We start from the raw sequence: 12161 nt of genomic DNA, 5'->3' as shown, positions 1-12161 counted from the left end.
TCCCGTCCAGTAACACTATTCATAGTTTCAATTTTTTGCTATGCCACAAGGGAGATGAGCGTGAATGTGGAGGATATTGCAGGCTATATAATATAAAAGAAGAGGAAAGCCTAGGTTTGTGTCCAAGATTTTCAATCAAATATATTCATGTGTCCAAATTCTTCAGAAAAAGATGATCAATTTACCCCTCAATTTGTATTATACAATTTAATATTACCCTTAGCTTAGAGTCTCGTTAAGAGCGAAGGGCTGTTGATGAATTTTTTTCTAACTGAGAGACAAAATTAGACCAAAGTTTAATGAAGAACAAAAAGTCACTCAATTTCAAATAGTACATAGGAACCTCCAAGAGATTTCATCTTATAACACATACCTCTCTTAATTCTTAGGAGTAGTTTTTAATATTACACATACCCCTTATTTCACAAAGGGGTATGTTTGGTTAAAAAGAATTATAACTTTTCAACAACAAAAAAAGCTCAAATAACAGTTTACTCAAAAACTAAGTTTGCAAACTCAGTTAACAACTTCAAACAAATGCCAGGAAAATTTTCAGGTCCTCCGGAAAAAAAAATGGTTCAATTCATTTTCATTAGGTTTCTTGTAGTTCCTCTAATTGTATCAGGTGAAAAATTAGCCTAAAAGTAGGAGGAAAGCGTTGGCAGTTTAAATCGACGATTGGATGATATCTTGGCTAAATTTGTTGTGTTTTCGTTTCATTATGATTTTGCTTTGTTCTACTTTTTTAGTGGTCTGGATTTGGTTATGGAATTTATTTTTAGAGATTATTGTCAGAGAATTTATTTTGTATTTTTATTGTTTCGTTTTATTTTCATTAATAAAGAAAAATAAAACTTATTTAGAAAAGGAAATAAAGCAATTGTGTCAGAAAACAAAATACTTTATTTTTCAAAAGCGAGCATTTGGCTTATGGAAAATATTTGGTGACAGAAAATACTGTGTATTCTCTTGAAGCTAATTTCTCGGGATCGAATATAGTGATGGTCCCTTGAATTTGTAAAATAATTCATTAAAAGATTTTAATTAAAGGTCTGACCTGTTCAGCATATTATGTTGTCAACATGTAATTAAAGGATCATTTGATCGGTGGAATAAAGGGTACAATTTAAGGAATAAATGTGAGATCACTTTATCACACATTTGATTGATTTTTTAATCAGAAATTAGTAATTTCGGGATTGATTATATAAAAATTGTGATATTATTCTTATCACACACTCTATGTCGAATAACAACCCCGAAATTACTAATCTTGTGATAAAACAACAAAATGTCATATTTGTCCTTCTCCAAAGCTTTTCACCCATAGTCTCCTAAAAAAGTCAATATTAAAATAGAGAATAAACATTTATTTGAATTTATCTAATTTAAACTAAATTACATATTCTATGTTATATCTCGTTTTTAGTGCAATAACGTAAATATCTATTACTTCCTCTATCTCATAATATGTGTCACCTTAGCAAAAAAAAATTGTCCCATAATAAGTGTTGCCTTATGAAACCAAGACATAAATTAGCTAGTTTTTTTCAACTCTATCCTTAGACAAAAAATGACAAGTTAAAGTAACATCTAAATGATGATTGGAAAAGCCACATAGTAACTTGGTATTGTTAGATTACTAATGTCAAAAGGGCAATTCGCAGAATTGCCCTTCTTTTGGGGTGGTCTTTAAATTTTGCCCTTCATATTTGAAATCTTTAAATTTTGCCCTTCGCTAAATCATAGGTTTTAGTTCGAACCCCACACAAATAAAATTTTTAAAAAAAATTCGCAAGGCAAAGTTTAAATTTCGCTATGCCCCCATCTAAGATTGTGAAGAATTAGCAAAGTTATGCCGACCGCATACTTATGCCTTATGGCGCGTATTTGACATGCGTATGCGGTTTCGCATAACTTTGATAATTCCTTCATAAGTTTATCGGATCGCATAAAAGTTTGCCCATTAAAAGTATGCCCCCATCGCATAAACTTATTAGGATTTACCAAACTTATGCGATGGGGGCATACTTATGTTTACGCAAACTTTGCACTTGTGAAGATATATATGTATTTTTTCAAGCATATATACCAAAGTTACATGGAAAAGTATTATGCTACAACCAAATGTCCATCCCGATACAAATTCACACTTTGGCAATACAAGGTAGATTAGAATCGTTGATGAACTTCGAAATATTTTCCCATCTTACGTAGGCGTACCCAAGAAATATTTTCCCATCTTTATTTTGAATGCTCCATCACAAAAGGATTGTGGTGCATGATTGTTGGTATGGCCGGGGTACACTAGAAGAATAGTGGGTCGGGCAAGATGAAATCACATGGATCTCGCGTTCTTGGGGACACAAATCGTGCCATCGCTCCATTACTTGCCGCATTTTTGGTATGCTAGTGGCATTGGTTTGGAGAGAAAGGAACCTACTCGGCATTTCAAAATACTCGGTTTCTTCCCCCGATGACTCTGCAGAGAGATTGCACAACATATTCACATCAAGGCAGAACAACTTCAAATGGCAAGAGAGCTCGTCGCTATGAATGCTATCCCTAGCTAAGTGTAGTTGATTAAAAGCTGGCCGTTGTTTTTTTAATGTAATAGTTGTTCCTAGTTTGACTTATACAAGTTAGTGAGTAGGAATTTTACCATGTACGATTGAAGGTCAGTCGGCTTGACTTTGTCTTGCGTATACAAGTTTTTTGGATGGAATAAAATAACTTTCAAAAAAAGTTTGCCTTATAAGGCAAAGTTTAAATTTTATATCCCCTCAATGCGTACTTTTAGTTATGTTTAACTAAAAGTGTGCCTCAAGAAAACATTTTGCCTTGAGGAAAGGACTTTTAGTTATGCGGATCCGCATAACTTTAACTTTTTCTTAAAGATTGTATCTTTGGATCCGCATACACTCCCCTACCTGCGCTTGCGAAATTATTTTTTATTTTATGCTTGAGCGGGGTTCGAACCGAATTTCATGTATTCGCTCATCTTTCCAAAGAAAGCGAAAATTTAAAGACATACAATATGAAGGCAAAATTTAAAGACCACAAATTTGAGTGGCAAAATTTAAAGACCACCCAAACGAAGGGCAATCCGTGCAAAAAAATGATGTCAAAAGATTACAACTTGTGCTTGCTCTCATCAAGAGGAAAAAATAATTTATTATTATTATTATTATTATTATAATATAGGAATAATTTAGTAAACTTCGCATTGCATTATTAGTTTCTTAAGATGTGTTTTTTGGTTAAGGTGATACTTATTATGGGACGGAAGGAGTAATAAAAATGCATTCACTAAATAATTTGATAATTATTTAATCCCCGTATTACAATTTCAATATTATAATTCCGAAATAATTTGTTCACCAATCATATGGCACCCAAGGTCATAGGTCATTGTAAAAAGCAGAAAAGAAAGTTGCAGCAACAAGGGGTTGCGGTCCAAGTTCGTGTAATAAGCTCATCCGTTGTGATTTTGTGATATGGAGTTTGTTCAATGGCTGGCTTTCTTTTTACGGCTTCTTGTTTTATCGGATGTCCCAACTGGTGGCATGGTATCTACATCAGCTTTCTGTTGTGCCATTCCTATTCGCCCATGTCCCACTGTCTATTTTGGACCAATTTGTATTCTGTCAAATGACGAATGATGAATGATGAATGATGAATGCTGAATGATGAATGATGAATGATGGTTGATGTGCAAGTTAAGTCAATTAATAAGATTCATCAACCTCACGTTATTCACGATAGCTTATTCTTGAGATCTTTTGGTTTGTCTCTTTGAGTAATGAAGACTTGGACCATATAATAGTTTACTTTTGTTTTTGTTTGTATTAGGGTTAACGCATAACCAACCCTTTAAATTTATTAGAACATTCCATTTAGATACTTTAACTAAGTCTTATTTCAATTAAACACCTCAACTCCTAATAAAATGTTTCAATTAGACATTTTAAGTTCAAATTTTAGAAAAAAAATTACATGTTTTTTAATTCATCTATTAGGTAGTTAAGCTAATCAGATAAAATATGTCATCTCTTTTAATTATACTCATCAATCTCAAGTAGAAATGTTTGGGGTTTTATGGCTTATTAAGGCGAATGCGTGTAATTAAAGGAGATGATATATTTTATGTGACTAACTCAACTAATTAATAGACGAATGAAAACACACTCAAAGAAAAAATTCAAAATTTGAACAGAAAGTGTCTAATGGAAACACTGTATTAGGAGTTGGAGAGTTCAATTGGAGCAAGGCTTAGTTTGAGTGTCTACATGAAATAAGCTAACAAGTTTAAGGAGCTATCTATTATTAAGCCTTTGTATTATTGATGTGAGCAATCAAATCCTTCCTTGGTTGAAAAGAGTCTCGGTAAATAGTAAGTAGGCGTTTGGACATGCGATTTCATGTCATGAGATGAAATCAGCGTTTGGACATACAATTTCATGTCATGAGATGAAATCCCAAATCATCCAAAAAGGCATGATTTGGGATTTCAAATCATGATTTAAAAATTTTAAAATGTAAAACTTGACCCATAAGTTTGTATTATGTAAAAAAAGACTCATAAGTTGGTAGATATCGTTTTAACAATTACTCCCACCAACCATTTACCCAACCCCATTAACTTCTACCAACTTTTATTTATGTTCTAACTTCTACCAAGTCATAGTTACATTACTATTCATGTTAAATTTTCTTTTTTATTGAACTAAAGTGTCACGCCCCGAACCTGGGCCTGGACGTAACACGGCACTCGGTGCCTGACTGCATGTGACGGAGCGAACCACTGGCTGGCTGAATCAACATATGACATAAAAAACATAACTGAATGAGGAAACAACTAAACACATGGTGATATACTAAAGGTCCGACCGAAATCATCCGCGGAAATACTTAGACAATCGAAATATCCGAACGTAAAAACATGGCTTAAACAAAAACAATCGAACAAGCTGCCAACAAGGCTAACATAATAAATATCTGGTCGAATCGTGTCTATGAAGCCTCTAAGAATGCGAATAATAGAAATTTGTCTTATAACCGAAATAACTAGATACCGACTACGCCCCGAAGGAATTTGGGCTCATCGTTAGGCCGATACGTGCACTCTAAAGAGCCGAGTCGTTAACTCCGTATATCGTTACTCGCATCGCGATGCAGTGCCCCCAAACAATAAAAGGGACATCGCACATTTGAATTGCATCGGTATGTAAAGCAATCGAAGCAATAAAATACCGAAACCGAAACCGATAACTATAATCAGAATCGTAATAGCAAGGAAGTAGAGATATGAATACTACCTTGCTCACGTATCTCGAATCATCTCAGATATTCGTGTTTGTATATGTGGGGCCTCGACCCAATAATAAATGCACGTTATGGCCTCGGCCTAGTGGTGCGTCCCTCAATGGCCTCGACCATGTATACGAATACATAAGACCTTGCTTTGTGCCCTTGGGCAAAATCACATATGTTTAATTATGGTTAATTAATAAGGTGAGACCATAATAACAATGAACAATGCCGAATCTGAAATACATTGACCGAACTCGAAAACACCGACTGTTTCGAGCATACCAATTTCTAGATCGAGACTCATGTGGTAACAATACATAAGTCTATAAAGATTACGTGTTGAGTTCATGATATTCAAATTGTCAACCATGAACGAATTCTGTAACTGACACCCTAGAAGATAACAGTTCTACAATATATCATGAAACTAGGGCTAAAGCGTATTCTCGAGTCAAATTACCGATGACAAGTATGAAGAATGAGGCGTAGGGAGAATCACGAACATTCCCTAACGTAGATAGTTAGCCTCACATACCTTAATTTCGGCCTTTGAGCGTAATACAATGTTCGCTACCCCTTTCAACTTTGATCTATATCAATACAAGTCAAAGGGATTCTATATTAGCAATAATATTCATGCTTTGGTCATCTAAGCATTTTATCAAACACTTAGTGGGCATGAAGCTCCACAACCTTCATTAATGGTGTTTTCTTCACCCAATCCCCATTCTATTACTTCTAGCCGATTCTACAATCTCAATTAGGTGTAATTAACATCATTCTCCATCACCCATATGATTATAATAATCTCAAGTCAACAATCCAAAACCCTACTATAGTTCGTGTAATTCTCTTTACTAAACCCATTTACTATTCTCCCAAGAACTCATCAATTTACTATTATGAATGATTAGAGTGTAGAAGCATTACCTTTTTGACATTCAATCCTCTTGAATTTGGGTTATAGGGTTTCCACCTCCAACAATAATTTTCCAATCACAACTCTATGGATTAGAAGGGTTTACTCGAGTTAGAAAGTGATTAGGGACTTGAATTCAATCTAGAATCATGATAAAACTTATCTTGGAGGGTTCTTGAGGCTTGGGACTTGTTCCCTCTTACTTTAGGGTGATTTTTCGTGACTAGGGATGTTAGGAAAATAAACCCCAAGCTTAAATATAACTTAAAACGCGAAATCCCAACTTTTGACCCGAAACCCGACCTTTTGCTCGTTGGGTCCGCAATGCAAGGGGATCGTGCGACATCCTGCAGGTAAATATTCAGATTGTGCGATCGGCCCGCGATGCGGAGCCATCGCACGCGCCCGCACGCGCGACACGTATCGGTTCTGCACAGTGTTCGGTAAAATAGGCATAACTTCTTGTACATATCTCTGTTCAAGTCCCATAATATACCGTGGAAATCTATTTCAAAGGGCTACAACTTTCATGTTTTAAGTTTCCTCAAATTCCCAACGGATTTTCACAAAATTAGACTGTAAGGCAGACGTATCAAAACTTAGCCGATTCTATAGACTTTTAAACGCCTTACTATTAGCCATATTGAGACGATCATATCTCCTTGCTCCGATCTATTATTGGCCTGGTCCTTATATCGTTAGAAAGCTATTTTTACGTACTACAACTTTCATTGAGGGTACTTTCCCAAATTCCCAATTAATCAAAGAGTTATCACTGCCCGAAGTAGGCCTATCAACCATTTTCGCAAAACGTTCAAACCTTCAATTTTTTTCACTAAAACTCTAATGATATGAGTCTAACCTTAGTTCTAAGATACGGGGTGTAACATAAAGTTTGATTAATTGATGTTGTATTTTTTAGAAAGGACTTCTAGTAGCATATTGATTTTGTTATGAACCCTGACTTGTTATTTGATAAGATTGTATAAATATTGGGAAAGTTTTGATAATTTTCACAACTTGTGGGGTTTTATGTCTATAAGAAAAAATACAACTTAAGAAATTCAAATTGCTTGTCTAAACATGATTTCATCTCATAGTTTCAAATCATGTCCAAACGATTCCTAAGTATAGATAAAGGTTGAATTACTCTCCTACCTAATATATAGACTGATATTTTGAGCTCACTCTTTCTTGCTGAATCTGTAACAATTGACATTAAAGCAGGTTAAATCATGACTAAAATCAAAACTGAAAGTGGTGATAACTAGGAGCTGCTGAAAGGTACGTAGCAAATGAAGCAATAATCTTAGGTCTCAAGAGCAAGTGATGCAAGACGCAATGGATAATAGACTCGTCCCTCTACCCTTCTCCACTTAAATATCATATTTTTGTCTGCGACAGAATTCAGAATCGTTATATGCGTCTAACCACACATCACGCATTTAGCTCTTACCACTAGACGAAAGTCAAGATGGTTTCTTTGCATCTCATTATTGTATGGATTTTACAAAATAAATTTAAGGGCGTTTTAATACATTTTATTAGACTTTATGCCACAAATTTTATTGGGTCAGGAAGTAGTGCTAATGGTGACCAATTAAGGAGGTCGTTCGTCCTCAAGGTGGGCTATTATTGTGAACTGCGGATCAGTTGAGTCCCTCATTAATTACAAAAAATAAATAAATGGGTATCTAATTTAGGAGCGCAAGACTCACATAGAGATGGTTCCACTAGAAAAAGCGTATTGCTTTCATGATGAATTGTTTAAGATCGAGCATAAAAAACATATAAACGTGTTTCAAAATTGAAGAAAAAAGAAGGATCAAAAAAAATATCAAGGGTGATTATGGTGAAAGAAGTCGATTGATTAGACAAAGTGGTTGGTGAAGTAATTTTTTTAATTTCATTTTTCGGCTCCCATCATGATAGTCCTACAGCGTGAGATGGTTTTTGTCCGATTTGAACTTTAAAAAGGGAGACAAAAAGCATAAAGATGAGATTAATGTGATCAAAACCAAAGTTGTTATGGAAAATCGGTATAAAAATATTTGAAATATAATTTAAATAAGCAAAGTCACATCATGCATGCAATAAATATCTTGTGAGAATATTTTTCTATAAAAAAAACTAGACGTAGCACGGGCCCAACACTTTAAATTATAGTACATCTATGTGTATGTAATTGTCTTTGAATAGTGATTATATATATATATATATATATATATATATAGACTATATATTATGTTCAAAACACGATTAATATAACATTGTAATTTGTGCTCCGTATCTAAAATTTTATTATATTAATGTTTGCTACGAATACAAAAACGGCAAATTTATTAATATTTTTTAAAAGAAAGACTTGTTTAAAAGGAAACTATTTTCCTCTCTTTGAAATAAAATAATAGAATATTTAAGCATCGGTTGATATTTTCAATTTTAATTCGATTAATTTAAAGGTGTAAAATACTTATTATTTTTTATCAAATTTTGATTTCGATAATTCTAATTCAAATTATTAAATTAATTTTACATGTTTAAAACGAAACAAAATAAAAATTGATTTTCTATTTAAATGATGAAATACTATTTTTTAATTTTTGGTAAATATTCTCGGTTTAGCTCATTTTACTTGTCATGTCATGTCTTTTGCATGATTTTTTAAGAAAACGTCGATTAGAATTATAATTTGACTAATTTATTTTATTCATTATTTGATCTCTATTTGATTTTTTTTACGACATTAATCTCTTTTCACATTATTCTATCTTATTTTAAAATATAAATATTTTAAGTATATTTATTTTAGTGAACATATGAGATAAATGACATGGCGGAATAGCAAATACAACGGATTTAATATTTAGATTAGATCTCGAGTTAATATAAAAAAATAAGAAAAATCTTGTATGGTTTGATTGCGTTTAACTTTTTGAAGAAAGTTTGATTTCATTTGCTCCCACTAATGGATTGATACGCACGTGGCAATGAATCTATTATTATTGACTTAATGAGATACTTTGAAAATTAGTGTTTACTACTAATACAAAGTCCTTTTTGTTTTTTTGGGCATTATTTTTTTTAATATGGGGTTCACTTTTTTTTTTTTTTGATATTCTTTGATTTTGTTAATATGGAGTTCATTTTTTATATTGCTTGGTGTTGTTTAGTATAGGGCCCACCCTTTTGGACATTATTAGTTTGCATTTATTTTTTATATATATATATATATATATATATATATATATATATATATATACACGATTAATATAACATTGTAATTTGTGCTCCGTATCTAAAACTTTATTATATTAGTGTTTCTTTACGAATACAAAGTCTGCACCTTTTTTTCTTGACATTGTTTGTTTTTTAATATGGGATTCACTTTTTTTTTATATTGCTTGATTTTGTTAATATGGGGTCCACTTTTTTTTTGCCCGTGAGTTTGGAGATGGTGGGTTGCACTTTTTTTACCTATTTTTTTTTTTTTTTTTTTTTTAAATATTGGTTGGTTTGTGTTTAATATGTGGGCTCACAACTAACATTGTAGTTTATGTTCCGTATCTAAAACTTTATTATATTAGTGTTTGCTACGAATATAAAATCTGCACATTTTTTTTTTTGACATTGTTTATTTTTTAATATTGGTTGATTTGTGTTTAATATGGGACCCAATTTTTTTTTTTTAATATTAGTTGATTTGTGTTTAATAATATGTGGGCCCAAAATTTTTTTAGAGGCCCACAGACGGACGACGAAGGTGCTCTTAAACTTGCTCTTCTAAAGGATAGAAATGTACTCTTTTGAGGTGTTTGGTTGTTATGGAATTACACCAAAGCAGTTATATGTGGAAATTCTTGTTATGATCTTGCACATTTGTAGTGATAAATTTTTGTTACTCAAGGTACCTTCCTACGCTAAAACTCTTACTGTCGTCTCAAATAAATTTGTTCGACATGTGACAAAACTTGACTTACTCTATTTTTCAAATATTTGAATTTATTTTAAAATATTTAACAGTTACAAAATGGGAAGTCGTTTATTACTTTTTTCCAAATCAATCATTACTGTTTCAATTAATAGATTATTGATTAAGTGAAACATTTTAATAAGATAAAAAGGATAATTCGTAATATACTCTTATGATTCAGACTAATAAATAACTTTTTAAAATGACGTATAAAAGATACTCCATCTGTTCCAATTTATGTGAAGGGGTTCAGAGTATGAGCTTCAAAATATTTAATTTTATGAAACTGGGTATAGGTTCTTTAAATATTTTAAAGTAAAGTTTATATATTTGAAAACTACACGAAAAGTACTACAAGCTAGTAAACATTGATAATGATCCAAAAGATTTTAAAAAATGTTTTAGAAAATTATAGTTAAAAAAAACTGTGTGACTACTCAAATAAATAATACCTTCACATAAAATGGGATTGAACGGGTAAATAATATGAACCGGATGAAATACATAACGAATTCATGAATAAGTCATGCACCAATTATTTTTCTCCAAATTCATTACATTGTGATATAAATTGTGACATTTTGACAATCAAGTGTTTTCATTGGCCATAAACCGAACCAATTAGACTATAATGCAGCATACATCATACATGACACAACTACTGTCTATCAAATAAATATTTTGGTTAGGGGAGTTGTTACAGAAAAAAGGAAAAATAAAAAAAAAAAAAAAAATACATTGATGTGGTATGTACAGTCATCCCTTTATTTGACTTTGAATAAATGTATAATCTATAATCTACCGCTCAAAATGAGCTTTCTGCTTATCTCAAAAAGGGATCGCACATGAGCTCTTTAATGCTTTGATACCATAAAACAAATACTCCACTGTTTTAATTTATGTGAATCAATTTTTTTTATTAGTCTGTGCCAAAAAGAATAATATCCTTCTATATTTGAAAATAATTTACCTTTACACAATATGACTCATTTGACACCACAAATTTAAAAGTTTTCTCTTCTTTCTTAAATTTTGTGCCTAGTCAAATAGGTTCACATAATTTGAAATAGAGGGAGTACCGGATTACTTGCAATTTGTGTGACTTATTTAACCAAGCACAATATATAACAAAATAGTAAAGAATCTCTCTTTTGAAGCTTATGATATTTAATATGCCACGAGATTCTTGTGACTGTAAAAGCATGTTACTAAGATTAAAATTTTAATGTTAAACTATTTTAAATATAAAAATATGTTCAATATTATTTTGAAACGGACTAATAAATAATAGTGTCACATAAAATAAAATGAAGTGAGTGATAGACTAAACAGAAAGTGGGATATGCAATTCTGTTTATGGGTACCCTTAACATAATCTATTAGCTTTGGCCCACACTCTATATTTGTGTTTAAAAATTCACTTATATGAATAAATAACTTATCTAGAACCCAATAAATTACTTTTTTTAAAAATTTAAAATTCATTAACTCAAAATTTTAGCTCTCACATCGAAATTAAAGAATATATTGAAAGTGATACATAACAAATAACAAATCATATAAAAGTCTTAACAATAACAATGATTAAACAACAGTCTTTTAGCGCACTGATACCAATTATAACCAACCGAGTTCAATTACTTCCAGTGAGACTAATTTAGTATTAGAGAACACTGAACAATATAATAACGATTATATAATAACCAATTTCCTATACAAACTCACTTTTTACTGTATTTCCAAAACAAGATCAGGGTACCTTATCTTCTGAATAATTTTATTTTAAATATAAAAAATATGTTCAATATTATTTTTGAAACAAACTGATAAGTAATAGTGTCACGCAAAGTGAAATTGAGCAAGTGATAAACTAAATAGAGAATGAATTGAACCGCTAAAGAATTGATGCGGATCTACAGTTCTGCTTAAGTGTTTAACACAATTTAATACACTTTT

This window comes from Lycium ferocissimum, chromosome 4 (genome assembly GCF_029784015.1).
Source record: "Lycium ferocissimum isolate CSIRO_LF1 chromosome 4, AGI_CSIRO_Lferr_CH_V1, whole genome shotgun sequence".
In the NCBI taxonomy this organism is placed as follows: Eukaryota; Viridiplantae; Streptophyta; class Magnoliopsida; order Solanales; family Solanaceae; genus Lycium; species Lycium ferocissimum.
This window is presented reverse-complemented; position numbering follows the sequence as displayed.